At 37.5% G+C, this 14,157-nt stretch overlaps 1 protein-coding gene and 1 pseudogene across 3 annotated transcripts in view; both read right to left on the bottom strand.

Moving 5' to 3' along the window:
• The window catches only part of TTC12 (tetratricopeptide repeat domain 12), a 62,644-nt gene that overhangs the window by 43,739 nt on the left and 4,748 nt on the right, over positions 1–14,157 (bottom strand). The gene's annotated exons all lie outside the window — the stretch shown is intronic.
• LOC119535885 lies at positions 5,207–5,960 on the bottom strand (annotated as a pseudogene).

Raw genomic sequence — 14,157 nt, 5'->3', positions numbered from 1 at the left:
AATGCAAAATTAGAGAAAAAATGAAGAACAGGATTTATCTTGCCCAGATAAAGCGATAGGATAATTTAACCATGGCTTGCAAGGAACAGAATTTTAAGTCATTATTTAATTCAACAACAATTTAGGAAGAGCTTATAAATGAGCTTCATATTTATGTTGAGTGCTATAAATACAGTGAGGAATCAAAAAACAAACAAACAAACAAACAAACAAAACCTTATCCTTGAAGAACTTACAATGTTGTGTTGGAGACAAATAGGTAAATACAGGCAGCTCTGAGATAAAAAAAAAAACAAACCAACAGCCCTTAATGCTATCTCCACCTGTCTCGTTTTACTCCCTACCCTCGTTTAGATACTGTGGTCCATCCTTCCCGCGCCATCCCGCACACATGCTGGCCTCCCACCCCACCTGTGAGACAAAACTCCACCCCTGGCTGAACCCAACTATCCAACTCTCTCGGCCTTTACTAGGGATGCTGAGTATTGATGGAGACGGATGCCTGGAGGAACTGGTGCCAACTCAACTGGACTTGCAATGATGCCCTGCTGTCTTACTATGCTATCCTAGGTGATTCATCCTATCATTCTCCCAAAGACACTTCAAAATTTTTCCAGTTTAAATCTGACCATCTCAAACAGATGTCCTTTCTTAATAATTCATGGAGGAACCAGATGGCATTAGAAAGGAGCTTCTTCAACATCCTGCCACCAAATCTACCAAGTTATCTATGTCTACACCCATCCTTCCTTCCTATTAAAAGGAAAAGGTGTCCTTCCTCCGCATCCTGAACTCAGCATCCCATCATCCTCCTGTGCACAATGAGGATCCCTGCATCACCCATTCACTATCCCATTATGGCAATATTTTCAGCCTTTCTCATTCAAACAACTTGTTCTCATAAGTATTAAAACACTTTAAATCTCTTCCAATGCCCTATTTCCTCCCCTTGACAGCTAAACTTCTTAAAGGCATTATCTAACTATTATCCTGTTTCCATTTCTTCAATTCCCACTTACTCTTAAAGGAAATTTTTTTTTCCCAAAATGTTTAATTGTAAAATATTTCAAATGTAAGAAAATGATATAAAAGACATTTTTGTTTTTATATCATAAATAAGTAAATATGTATCCTCAGCATGCTTTAATGTTTAGCATTTGTATCAATAAGCCTTTTTTTAAAATTTTTTATTCTTATTCTGATTCCGGTATAAGGAAAATGTTCAAAAATAGATCGGAGTCATGAATGTACAACTATATGATGGTACTGTGAACAGTTGACTATACACCATGGATGACTATATGGTATGTGAATATATCTCAGTAAAACTGAATTTAAAATTAAAAAAAAAAAAAATGTCTATTCTAGTAAGGACAAATTGATGAGGGAAGAGGTCCAAAGTAATTAACCTGTCACTAAATGGTGCCATATCAGGGGTTCAATACTGGTCTCTGTGGTTGGCAGTCTAGGCAATCAGAAGTGGCAGTGACCAGGTGTTTGGGTTATTTGTTGCTGCATTAACAAATCATCCAAAAACTCAGTAGCTTAAAACAGTAACATTTGTTACATCTCCACATATTCTCTGCAGGTAACTTTGGATGATATGTGGGAGCCTTGTCTATCATGGATGCCCTGTGGTGAAATTTCATATGAAAGATAAATAGTTTCTACATGGGCCTATTAGAAGAGGCTCACCGACTTAACCCCAGAAATCCTCACATCAATCTTCCATATTGGGTAATGAGATGTGTCAACATTTGGGAAATCCACAAATTGGAAAACAAGCCAATACTTTCCAAATGACCAATGCACACAATTACAGAACCACGCATGGGTAAAAATCCATTCAAAAACCAAAGGATTTGGAATAAAGTTCCACATTATTCCAAATTCCACTTTGTGACTAACCTTTAAGAAACTACCCACCAATTGAACTTTGATGTAATATAAAATATCTGCAAATATCTAAAAAAGCAATTAAAACACTTCCTTTTCTGTGCAAGGCTGGATTTTTTTTCATATATCTCAACTGAAACAATGTATTGCAATAGATTGAATGCAGTAGACACTATGCCTCCTTTCTAAGTGGTAGATAATACAAGCCCCTAAATTTTCATGGGTTTATGGATTTTCATGGATTTACCTCCTACCATCTCACAAGTGACACAAAGCACATCCGGCACAGCTATGCAGATGGGCCCAGCAAATCCACAGACTCATAAGAGACAATAAATCATGCACGTTTTAAGCCAAGTTTTGGGGTGGTTTACCATGACAATAACTGAGACAATCTTTCGTATTTCTTTTCCTATCTTCTACTTTCAATCTGTACCCTTATATTTTAGATGTGGCCCTTGAACATGGCGTGTAGTGTTTTGTTCTTTTAACCAATGTGGCGATCTTAATTTGTGCATTTAGTCCATACACATTTAAATACTGAAACATTTAGGTTCTGATATCCCATCTTACTATATTTTTCTATTCCTTTTCTTTTCTTACTGTCTTTTTATTTTAAATCCATTTTCTTATTAGCTTGGAAGTTTAACTTTTTTACTATTCTTTTAGTGGTTAATGTAGATTCCACATGTTTTCTTGACTACTACCTTCTTCATGGATAATGAAAGAAGTTTTATATGCCCTTGTCATCATGGAATTTCTATATATTTAAAACTCAGTATTATTATAATTTTGTACTCAACACTTAGATAAACCCACATATTTACCATTTTCACCAAGCTTCACTTCTTCATGCATCTCTGACCTATCTGGGTAAGTTCTCTTCTGCCTAGTTGTTTTTTTTTCCAGTTGGGTTGCTGGTAAAAACTTTTCTAATGTATTTTTTGTTTTGTCTGGAGGTGTCTTTCTTGAAGGACTTTTACTTGTTTTATTTTTATTTTTTTTTTTTTACATACTATGTACTGTGTACTTTATTTTTTTTTTTTAATTCAGTTTTATTGAAATATATTCACAAACTATACAGTCATCCATGGTATACAATCAACTGTTCACAGTATAATCATACAGTTATGCGTTCATCACCACAATCTATTTCTGAACATTTTCCTTACATCAGAAAGAATCAGAATAAGAATAAAAAATAAAAGTGAAAAGAGAATACCCAAACCATCCCCCCATCCCACCCTATTTGTCATTTAGTTTTTACTCCCATTTTTCTACTGATTTTTTTTCAATTTTTTAACTTTGTTTATCAAAAAATTAAAAACAAACAGGCAAACAACAACCAAAAAAACCCCACAACATTTCAAACAGAGCAATGGATTAAGGAAAACAAATAACCTAAAATAACTACTTTGCTTCCAATATGTTCCTACCATACCCCAAGAAAATTAATAAACCATGTCCAAACAGAGGAGTAAGAAAAACAAATAATCTAAAATAACTACATTGCTTCCAACATGTTCCTACCATACCCCAAGAAAATTAACAACCCCTAAGAAAACAAAGGAATAAGAGGAAAAAAAAAACCTAAAATAACTCTATTGCTTCCAACATGATCTTACTATATCCAAGAAAGTTTACAAACCATAATCATTCCTGAGCATTCCCATAACATTGAGATTACCCTCCATAGTTTATCTGTTCTTATTAGATTATCATTCCCCCTCTACTAATTGGTATCTCTAGGTCCCCTACATTCTACAGTATAAAACATTGTACATTTTTCACAGAATTCACATTAGTGGTAACATACAATATCTCTCTTTTTGTGCCTGGCTTATTTTGCTCAGCATTATGTCTTTTTTTTTTTTTTTTTTTTAAATCTTCATTTTATTGAGATATATTCATATACCACGCAGTCATACAAAACAAATCGTACTTTCGATTGTTCACAGTACCATTACATAGTTGTACATTCATCACCCAAATCAATCCCTGACACCTTCATTAGCACACACACAAGAATAACAAGAATAATAATTAGAGTGAAAAAGAGCAATTGAAGTAAAAAAGAACACTGGGTACCTTTGTCTGTTTGTTTCCTTCCCCTATTTTTCTACTCATCCATCCATAAACTAGACAAAGTGGACTGTGGTCCTTGTCTGGGGCAGTTCTGGGCTATGGGGCTGGCGATGGGCAGGAGTGTTTCCTGTCCACCAGGATGATGGCTGTGAGCGGACACCCCCCTTTTCTTGGGAAGTTGTGGTGTTTAGTGAATTTTCTCAGCCACTGGATTATTGCGTTTTGTCTCAGAGCTCTCCTAGTTCTGCTCTTGACTTGACCTGCCCAAATAGCAAGTCTTTGAAGCTTTCTGTATTGGGCTTCTTAGAGTAATTGTTTTAGAAAAAGAAAAAAGGATTAAAAAACAAAACAAAACAAAACAAAACAAACAAACAAAAAAAACGGGCCCTCCTCAGAGATCTAATGGGTTATTGAAATGCTAAGAGACAAAGCCACCAGGGCCATTAAAGGAAAGGTCCACAGGGCAGAGAGATCAGCTTTTCTTCGGGATTTGCATATGCACCTCAGGGCCCTTCCCCTTTCTATGTTCACCAGAACTCCAAAAATCCTCTGCTTTTATTTTGGAGTTTTTCGTGTTGTTTTTTTTCTATGCCTGTCTCCTCTCTGCTGGGCTGGCTGCTCTCAGATTCTCTGGTGTCTGGTCTCAGTCTATCTATGGTTGGAGTCTGAATCAGTAGAATGAGTTTCCGATAAGGGCTGCCACTGCAGTTCTCCCTTCTCCTTCCCGGAGCTGACAGCCCCTCCTCCCCCGGGACTGAGCCTGGCAGGGAGGGGCGCGGGTCCCCTGGCCGCAAAAACTTACAGATTTCGCTGATCTCAGCAGTTCCATGTTTTCATGAGTGTTGTATGAAGTACGCCCAAAGTCAGATTGCTCTGTGGTGTCCAGTCCACGCAGTTCCTGGTTTTCTACCTACTTTCCTGGAGGAGTAACTAAAACATACAGCTCACCAGTCTGCCATCTTGCCCCGCCTCCTTTTACTTGTTTTAGAATCTTAGGTTGCAGTTCATTTTCTTTCAGCATTTTACACACATCTCATTGTTTCCTGGCTTCCTTTATTTATTTATTTATTTATTTATTTTTTTTGTCATGCTTGACGTTCACAGGGCTTCTTCAATGTTTAGACAAGATTCTTTCATTAGCTCTGCAAAGTTGCCAGCCATCTCAATTATTGCTTCTGTCCATTCTCTCTTGCTCCTTTCCTTCTGCTGCTCCGCATTTTAATTGTTAATGAGCATCACCTCTAAAAGTCCAGACCACTTTGGTATCTATAGCTTTCTGATGGTACTCAGGAGGAGCCACTTCATAATCACTGGCACTAAACAAAGTTGCAGAACTCTTTGCCAGATACTTTAGGAAATCATGAAGATAGTTCAGTAACAAAGCAAGGCTCTTCTCATCCAGAGGTGTATAGGCCAACACTGCTTCAATTTGTACAAATAATCCCAGTAGGTGTGGCGCACCATACACCTGGGACATGGGTGCATCAGGGTGATCTGCAAGGATGTCAGCGTACTGTGGTCTCTCAAATTTGTAGAAGTAGCTGAGTGCCCGACATTACATTGAAATTTTCTTTTATCCCTCCCACAACTTCATTACAGCATATTCCTTATTATCTGTGTTTCCTCGAGGTTTCTTAGAATTTGCACAATCCTCTAGAATGGAATCCACATTCTTCTCGGCAGGAAGATAAAAGAGCTGTTTTTGCCTGGTAATTAAGTCCCAGTCGTCAACAAGCCATGGTTTTAGTTCTTCAAGAATCTTTAACCTCAACTCTGTTCATGAATGTTTCCTCATTTTCAACAGTAGGATCTACTCGGGCCCTTTTCCGAGGAGGCAGAGGTGTCTCACGGGTGCTGCCACCATCTCCATTTCCAGGTGTTTTCTGTTTGTTCTTTTTTGTTTTCACGTCAACATTTTTCTGCTGCAGACCGGATGTCTTCCTTCCTGGGGTAGCCCCTCTCATCTTCCCCTCTGCCTACCGCTCCTGATCGGCTTTTTGAAGTTCTGTGTTTCTGCAGATTGGTGTATTTGAGCACTCTTTCTGGAACCCATTTATCCCAGTTTTTATTCCAACCACTGTAATGTATAAAGTATTTCACTTGTTTGTCCTTTATGGCAACCTTTACACACTTTGCTTCATAAAACAGGGGCTCATGAAAGCACAGCACTCACTCACTCTCCTGGAATTTAGGCTTCAGGTCCTGCTTCGGTGCATTTATAAGTGATTCACCACCTCCTCCTTCTCCTACCACCCCCGACTACCGCCCCCTACTCTCAACCCCACCCAACTTCTGTATCAATAAGCTTTTGCTGCATAACACACCACCCCAAAACTTAGTGGCTTAAAATAGCCACCATTTATTTAGCTTTATTTAGTCCACAATTCTCTCTGGGTCAGTAATTCAGACTGGGCTTAGCTGGCTAGTTCTTCCTCTGGTTTCAGCTGGGCTCACACGTTTCTAAGGTCAGTTTCTGGTCAGCTAAGTGGCTTTGTTTCTGAAAGTTGGCTGACTATTGGCTGGTGCAACTAAGCCAGATGTGTCTCCTCTTCCTACAGAATAGGTCACGCTTCTTCACCTGGCAGTGGTGGGGATGGGTTTCTAAGAGTCATGAGAGGAAGACCCAACGTGAAAATACTTTTCAAGCCTCTGCTTGTGTCATGTTTGCAAACATCCCTTTGGCCAAAGAAGTCACACCACCTACCCAGATTCCAGGGAGGAAAAGTGGACTCCACTCTTGGTGGGAGGAAATAATCTGCTGGAGTATTTGTGTATGTGTGTATATTTAAACACTTTACATACACGATTTTATAAAATGTACATTCTTTGCAACCTATTATTTCTCTTAATATGCTTTAGAGATTTTATTTTATATGTATGGTTCCAGTTGACTAATTTTAATCATTGCATATACCAGAGTTAATCCATTCTCTTATTGATGAACATCCAGGTTGTTTTTTATTTTTTGCTATTTCAAATAATGCTGAATTGAATATCTGTGCACACATTTCTTATGCATATATGTGACATTCTTCAGGATATGGCTGTATCAATTTTTTCTCCCATGAACAGTGTACAAGAATACCTATTCTTCTACAGCCTTGTCAATACTTGCTATTGTCAAACTAACATGAATGGGAATGGCATCTCAATTTTTTTTGTCTCTCTCTTTTTTTTTTTTCCATTCATGTCTTTATTTTACTACTCATCTAACCATATACTGGATGAGGGGGGTTGGTCACAAGGTTTTTACAATCAGACAGTCAAAAAGTTATATGGTTATACAATCATTATCAAAAATCAAGGCTACTGGGTTACAGTTCAACAATTTCAGGTATCATTAATTTTTTAATTGGCATTTGCCTGGATATTATTGGGATTGAGGTCATTTGGATTTCCTCTTTTGTGACTTGTCTGTTTCTATTCTTGGTCAATTTTCTATTAGATCATTTGTCTTTTTCTTATTAATTTATATAATTTCTTTATATATCCTGGACTGGTTAGATGTGTTAGCAAATATCTTCTCTTTGAGTAAGGTTTGTCTTTTCATTTGTTCTTACGGAAACTTTTGTTGAACAGAATTTCTTTTTAATGTTACTGCATCAAATATGCCAATATATTCTTTTATGATTTATGTTTTTGTGTCATTTAAGGTTATAAATATACTCTTTTCTAGCAGCTTTACTGAGATATAATTCATGCACCATATAATTCACCCATTAAAAGTGTACAATTAAATGGTTTTTAGTATATTCACAAAGTCGTGCAAACGTCACTATAGCCAGTTTTAGAACACATTCATCATTAAAATAAAATACTCTTTAGCTATCACTCCCCCATCCCCCTTCACTGCCTGCCCCAATTCAAAAAACCACTGATCTACTTTCTGTCTCTGTAGATTTCCCTGTTCTGGATATTTCAGAATGTAACCATATTGTATGGTTACACTGTATGAATGTAACCATACAATATGTAGTCTTCTGTGACTGGCTTCTTTCACTTAGCATAATGTTTCTAAAGTTCATCCATGTTGTAGCACGTATTAGTACTTCATTCCTTTTAATGGCTGAATAATATTCCATTGTATGCACATAGCACATTTTGTTTATCCATTCCTCAGGTGATGGACATTGGAGTTGCTTCCAGCTTTTAGCTATTGTGAATAATGCTGCTATAAACATTGGTGCACAAGTATCTGTTGGTGACACTGTGTGCTGGTTTGAATATATCATGTCTCCCCAAACGCCATGTTCTTTAATGCAATCTTGTGGGGGCAGACATATTCGTGTTGATTAGGTTGGAATCGTTGGATTAGGTTGTTTCCATGGAGACGTGACCCACCCAACTGTGGGTAATATCTTTGATTAGATTATTTCTATGGAGGTGTGGCCCAGCCCATTCAGCCTGAGTCTTGGTTAGTTTGCCGGAGCCCTATAAAAGCTCAGACAGAAGGAGCTCAGAGCAGCTACAGCTTAGAGAGACATTTGGGAGACAGCCATTGAAAGCAGACTTTTGCTAACGCTTTGGAGATGCTAGCCCAGTGTTTGCTCCAGAGAAGCTAAGAGAGGACAAAACACCCCAAGAGCAATATTTCGAAGAATGTACAGGAGCTGAGAGAGGAGCTGGAACACAACCTGGGATCAGCAGATCCCAGCCACATGCCTTCCCAACTAACAGAGGTTTTCTGGATGCTATTGGCTTTCGTTCGGTGAAGGTATACTAGTGTTGGTGCCTTAATTTGGATATTTTCATGGCCCTCAGACTGTAACTTAGTAACCAAATAAACCCCCTTTATAAAAGCCAATCCATTTCTGGTATTTTGCATGATGGCAGCATTAGCAAACCAGAACAGACTGTTTCACTCTCTTTGTTTATATACCTAGAAGTGGGATTGCCATGTCAAATGGTAATTCTATATTTAAATTTTTGAGAGATCACCATATTGATTTCCACAGTGGCTGCACCATTTTACATTCCCACCAACAATGCACTAGAGTTCCAATTTCTCCACATCCTTTCCAATACTCATTATTTTCTATTTTTTAAAATAATAGACAACTTTGTGGGTATGAAGTAATACATCACTGTGGTTTTAATTTGCATTTCCCTAATGGCTAATGATGTTGAGCATTTTTTCACGTGTTTATTGGCCATTTGTATATCTTCTTTGGAGAAATGTCTATTCAAGCCCTTGCCCATTTTTAAATTGTGCTGTCTTCCTCTTTTTGAGTTGTAAAAGTTCTTTATATATTCTGGATATTAAACCTTTATCTGATATATGGTTTGAAACTACCTTCCCCCATTCTGAGGACTATCTCTGCACTTTCTTGATAACTTCCTTTGTTGCACAAAAGTTCTTAATTTTTATGAAATCAAATTTATCTATTGTTTCCTTTGTTGCTCATGCTTTTGGTGTCATATCTAAGAATCCACTGCTGAATCACAGGTCATGAAGATTTTTCTCTTACGTTATCTTCTATAGGTTTTATAATCTTAGCTCTTATATTTAGGTCCTTGATCTATTTTGAGTTATTTTTGTATATGGTGTGAGGTAGGGGTCTAAATTCATTTTTCTGCTTGTGGCTATCCAGTTTTCCCAACACCATTTGTTGAAGAGACTGTTCTTTCCACACTACATGTATTTAGCACTCTTGTAAAAAATTAATTGACCATATATGTGTAGGTTTATTTCTGGACTTTCAATTCTGTTCCACTGATATATTTGCCTATCTCTGTGCTATTACTACACTTTTTTGATTGCTATTGCTTTGTAATACAATTTGAAATACAGAAGTGTAAGCTCTCCAACACTGTTCTTCTTTTTCAAGATGGTTTTGGCTATTCTTAGCCCCTTGCAGTTCCATACAAATTTGAGGATTGGCTTTTCCATTTCTGCAAAAAAGAGCTGCCAGAATTTTAGTAGGGATTGCACTGAATTTGTATATGGCTTTGGGTAATATTTACATATTAATAATGTTAACTCTTCCAATCCATGAACATGGGAAGTCTTGCCATTTATTTAGGTCTTCTTTAAATTCAGCAGATTTTTGTAGTTTTTGGCACACAAGTCTTTTGTATCCTTAGTTAAATTTACTCCTGGATATTTTAATTCTTTCAGATTTTATTGTAAATGGAACTGTTTTCTTAATTTCCTCTTCTGATTATTCATTGCTAGGGTACAGGAACACAATTGTTTTTTGTGTGCTGATTTTGTACCCTTCCACTTTGCTGAATTCATTTATAAGCTCTAATAGTTTTCTTGTGGATTCCTTTGAGATATATAGATATAGATATAGATATACACACACATACATATATAGATATATATACATACGTATAGATATATATACACATATATATATACACACACACACACACACAAGATCACATCGTCTATAAATAGAGATAGTTTTAAGTCTTCCTTTTCAATTTGAATACCTTGTTCTTCTTTTTCTTGCCTAATTACTCTGGAAAGAACTTCTAGTACAATACCAAATAGCCACAGTGAAAGCCTGCCAGATTAAGAACAAGAAAAGAAGAAGAAAAAAAGGGAAGGAAAGAAGGAAGGGGGGAGAAAAGTAAAAAAATAAAATAAAATACTGACCAACAGATAAAACACCCCCACCCCCACCAAGTTAAAAATAACGAGGTGCACTGCCTTTCCGAGTCTCTTATTATGTGCCACTGGGAAGCTAGAAGGTGCTGCTTTTAAGGCTGAAACATAGGCCAGCAAGCCTGCTTGTCCCTCACAGGTTCACCAGACCCAAAAATATGAAATGGAGAAAGAAAATAATCCATCAAACCAAAAAAAGAAAAAGAGAAAAAGAGAAGTGGTACACTGCCTCTTTATGTCTCTGTAGATGCTGGTATAAGGCCAGAAGATGCTGCTTCTGAGAGAAACTGACACTAACACCTGTGCTGGCCCTCAAGGATCCCCCAGACTAAACAACCAAGAAAGAAAAAGGAATACCCATCCAACGGAAATGTGCACTGGGCCCTAAGTCCCGAGAGACGCTGGTGTGAGGCCAGAAATTGCTGCTGCAGAGAAGGCTGAGAGCAACATCAGACTATGCTGTGCCCTTAGGGATCTGCCAGACAAGGAAACACCTACCCCAGAAAGGAAAAAAACATAGAAACACTAGTTCTTTACATCCAGGTGGATGCTAGTGGGAGGTAAGGAGTGCTGCTGCCCAGAGGGCCAAACTGAGACCAGCTTCTGCACTGTCCCTCACAGATCCCCAGACAGACCTTGACCTTGAACCCCAACTTTTAGAGGAGGTTTCCGCTGTCAGCCCTGGCCTAGCTGGCTGCTCCGGCATTGGGCTGCACTACCACGACTGCAGCCATTTCCACGGCTGTGGCCACGGGCTGAGCATGGGGGCTGGTCATTGGTTCAGGCTTTCCCTTACAAAAACTGAAGTCTAGGCAGCCTCTTCTTTCTCTGGCACTCTGGTAGTCGTTATAAACGTCCATTCTGGTTCCAGGGTTACCAGTTAGCTAATTCCAGTCTCTTTTCCCAGCCCTTCCATTTCTCTAATGGAGGGGGCAATTCGTAGAACTTCCTACTCCGCCATTTTGTGCCTGCGCTCTCCTAAGGTGTTACTCCAGCAAGCGTGGATTTTTGTGTAGGGCATGAGCACCATCTGTTGAAGAGTCCCTGCCCTACCCACTGAGGTGTCCTGCCATCTGATACATGTGTGCATCTGCCCTAGACTCTCCATTCTGTTTCACTGGACCACTCGTCTTTTCCAGTGCCAAACCCTCATGCATGAATTACCATGGCTTTATACCGAATTTTGAACAAGTAGGAAGGAGAGTTGTTCCTATTGTGTTGTTATCTCCTTATTCTTTTTCTACAGAATTTTCTTGGTTATTCTTGGGCCTTTCTTGGCCCTACTCTTCCATGTGAACTTGCTTGTTGAAATCCAGCAAAATACTTCTGTAATTTCGATCTAAACTGTATTCAATGTATAGAATAATCTGAGAATTGACATCTTTAACAAAGAAATCCTCCCATCCTTGATAAATCATATGTCTCCACCTATACAGACCTTCTTTTATGTCATTTAATTAAAATGTTTATTAACTAAACTCCATACTTTCTTTTGGTTTCATTAGTTTTTCACTAATGCCCTTTTTCTGTTTCCGGATCCTATCCTGCATACCACATAATATGCAGCCATCATGTCTCCTTAGCATCCCTGGGCTGTGACAATTTCTCAGACTTCCCTTGTGTTTAATGACCTGGAGAGATCTGAGGAGTCCTGGTCAGCTAGTTTGTAGAATGCCCATCACTTGGGTTTATCCGATGTTTTTCTCAAAGTTAGATCAGGGTTCTGGGGTTTTGGAAGGAAGACCGAGGCACATCTTAAGAAGGGTACATGCTGTCAGTGTTAACCTTGACACTGATAATGTTAACCTCGATCATGTGAATGAGGCAGTGTTTGCAGGCTTTTCCCACTGTAAAGTTATCTTCTCTCCCTTTCTGTACTATACTCTTTGGAAGCAAGTCCCTAAATGTGTTGCACATTTAAGGGTGGAGAGTTATGCTCCACCTCCTTGAAGGGGGAGTATCTACATAAATTATTTGGAATTCATCTGTTTGGGAGATTTGCTTTATTTATGTATTTACTTATTTATTTATTCAATCAATTGTTTTTATCAGTATGGACTCATGGATATTTATTTTATGCTCTGGTTATAATAAAAAACTATGTTGTTTATTTTATTGCTTAATTAGTTCTAGCTTTGGCCACTGGGAACTCTTCAATTAAATTTTTAAATTTTCTCCATATAGGTTCTTGCATATATTTTAATGGATTTATTTTGATATTATAAAAATAAAGCCTTTTTTGAAATTTTCTATTTGTTGCAAGTGTATAAAAATGCAATTGAATTTTATATATTGATCTTGTATCAAACAATCTCTCTGAATTTCAGTTTTTACTTAATAATTTACTTGCAGATTTTCCTAAATTTTCTTCTGTAGACTTTCACATTGTTCACTGAAAATCAGTTTCCTCCTTTCAAATCCTACTATTTTTAAATTCAGTTTTCTTATCTTATTGCTAGAACATCCAGTTAAATGTTAAGTAAAAGCAACAATAGTGAGTGTTTTTATCTTATTCCTGACTTTTAAAAGAACCTTTCTATTTCACCATCAAGTACAACATTTGCAGTGGAGTTTCGGTTAGTACTCTTATCTAGTTCTTTTCTATTCTCAAGTAGGTATGAATGTTTATCATGAACTGGTTTTGAATTCTAGGAAATATTTTTTTGTTTTTTTTTTAATTTTATATCTATTAAGATGATCATATGGATTTTTTTTAAATGTTAAAATAAAAATCACACTAGCAAATTTTCTAACATAAAACCATTCTTGCATTACTTGAACAGTCCAACGTGACCATGATGAATTATTTTTTAATTCATTGCTGAATTTGGTTTTCTAATATTGCATTTAAGACTCTAACTACAGAAATAAATAATATTGCCATGTATTTTCTAGTGCTCTACTGTTTTACTTTTGGTGTCAAAGGTGTCTACCTTCATGTAATGAATGAGTAAGGAGTGTTCTCTGTTTCTTACTCTCTGAAACAATTTGTCTAATGGTTCTTTGACCGTTTGGAAGGACTTGACTGTAAAATGACCATATCTGAGCCTTGTGGTTTCTTGTTTACTGTAGACCAATGTCAAACTTACAGAAAAGTTGCTAGTACAACATAAGGAATTATTTCCCCCTTGATTCCTTATAAGTGGCCAACACCCCAAATACTTTTTCATGTATTTCATACAAATGAGGACATTCTTTAAAATCACACTACCATCAAAATCAGGAAGTTCACACTGATACCTTATTCATCCTCAGCCCCCACTCACATTTTATCTCTTGCCCTTTAATAAACTCCTTTATAGTAAAAAGATCCATTCAGAATCATGTATTACTCGTGACTTTAGTCTCCTGTTTTCTGGGACTGCTCCTAAGTCTTTCCTTGGCTTTCTTGGGCTTGGCAGTTTTAAAGATCACAGGCCAGCTATTCTGCAGCGTGTCCCCTAGTTTAGGATTGTCTGATGCTTCTTTATGATTAGATTCAGGAGATGCATCTCTGTAAGGAGTATCACAGAAGTGATGCTGAGTTCTTCTTACTGGTCTTCAGATCCTATTGGTGATAAGCA

The sequence above is a fragment of the Choloepus didactylus genome, chromosome 6 (genome assembly GCF_015220235.1).
Source record: "Choloepus didactylus isolate mChoDid1 chromosome 6, mChoDid1.pri, whole genome shotgun sequence".
Taxonomy (NCBI): domain Eukaryota; kingdom Metazoa; phylum Chordata; class Mammalia; order Pilosa; family Megalonychidae; genus Choloepus; species Choloepus didactylus.
Note: the sequence above shows the minus strand (reverse complement) of the source record. Positions and strands in the feature narration are given on the sequence as shown.